The sequence below is a fragment of the Penaeus vannamei genome, chromosome 41 (genome assembly GCF_042767895.1).
Source record: "Penaeus vannamei isolate JL-2024 chromosome 41, ASM4276789v1, whole genome shotgun sequence".
NCBI lineage: Eukaryota > Metazoa > Arthropoda > Malacostraca > Decapoda > Penaeidae > Penaeus > Penaeus vannamei.
In genome coordinates this window covers 2,366,656-2,368,303 of record NC_091589.1, presented here as the reverse complement: position 1 = coordinate 2,368,303, position 1,648 = coordinate 2,366,656, and the positions used below count along the sequence as shown (strand labels likewise).

General features: G+C 28.7%; 1 protein-coding gene across 2 annotated transcripts in view; it reads right to left on the bottom strand.

Annotated features, from left to right (window-relative positions):
• Positions 1-237, bottom strand: part of LOC113806326 (uncharacterized) — a 10,632-nt gene extending 10,395 nt beyond the window's left edge. The window contains exon 1 of one of the 2 annotated variants that reach the window (XM_070117747.1): positions 1-237. This exon is cut by the window's left edge and continues 179 nt beyond it. The gene's annotated coding sequence lies outside the window, so the exon portion shown is untranslated. The other variant, XM_070117748.1, reaches the window with a different exon arrangement.
• Between the last annotated feature and the right edge of the window lie 1,411 nt (positions 238-1,648).

The following is a 1,648-nucleotide window of genomic DNA, read 5'->3' as shown; positions in this document are numbered from 1 at the left end:
TTTTGTTCAATTATTTTTTATCACCTTTTGTTCATCTCTGTTCAATTCCTTTGTCTTTTTCCTTTTCTTGTTTTCTTTTTCCTTCTACGATATTTAAGTCACTTCATCTATGATCTCTGTTCTATGTTCTTCGTTCGTGTTTTTGTCATTAATGTTCATGTTCTTTCCTTTTTTTGTAGTTTGCTTCTGTTAGGAATGAGAGATTTATACCATGTTGCGAGAGGTGGGTAGAAAGCGGCAAGAAAATAAAAGAGAGAGAGAGAGAGAGAGAGAGAGAGAGAGAGAGAGAGAGAGAGAGAGAGAGAGAGAGAGACAGAGAGAGAGAGAGAGAGAGAGAGAGAGAGAATCTTCTCATAACCATAGGGAAATCCTATATTTAATGAATGTATATTTTTTCCAATAGCGATATATATATATATATATATATATATATATATATATATATATATACAATATATATATATATATAAATACATATAAATATATACAATATATATATATATGAATATATATACATATACAATATATATATATATATATATATATATATATATATATATATATATGTATATATACAATATATATATATATATATATATATATATATACAATATATATATATGTATATACAATATATATATATATATACAATATATATATATATATATATATATATATATATATATATATATATATATATATATATATATATATATATATATATATATAACGGACAACTGCAAGAAGTCGACCCATTACCGACTGCAAAAACGCACACAATTGATTGGCAACACTGGCCCAGCATTGTTCCACACATTAAATATTTGTAAGAAAAAAATGAATCGTAAAAGCTGTCAAAGAAAACGGGCTTCTGCACTCAGGGGGATACTAAACGAAAATCGATTATTCCTAACACATTTCAGAACAAAAGTAAGCCTATACAATATTGTTTGAGCTGAAAATGGGATATCTACTTAATTCATTCATTACAAAACATCAAATTATAGAGTAAGATTATACTCTTATAGTATTTTTTTCATTCAATATTGAAATGAGAGAACCTTCATAACCATTTTCATTCTTGCATCTTGTAACAGTTGTCACACGTAAATAACTCCTAAACGCTGCCTAGTCTCTATTTTAACTCGTATTTCAAACCATTAAACTCCAGTCATATCTTAAATTCAATAATAGTGAAGATGGTGATACAACGAAGGATATTTTAAAAATGTGTATTACTGAAGACGCAATCATTTACTAATTAATTGTTTTGCTTTTACCTGCTTTTCATATTCGGTTACCAAGATAATTTTTTAGGGCTCTCGGCATGCAGTGACGTTCTTGTGACGTATTTTCGACGCAGTTGGTAATCCATGATGTCATAGTTGGGTATTTCCATAATTAGAAAATTTAGGAGCAGTAGTATACGGGTAAGAACAAAAATTCGCGTTTCATTTATTTTATAGTCTGAGTTCAGAGGAGAGATGTTGTCAAATTCACTATTTTTCCTGGCAAAGACAATAGACTTTAGTTGTCTCTCCATTACATTTTCTATCCGCTCAGTCTAACAAAGGAAACTGCAATATTACTAACAGCCACTCCTTCAGAGTTTTCTCACGCTTTGGCTGTTACAATATTTCTAAGGAAC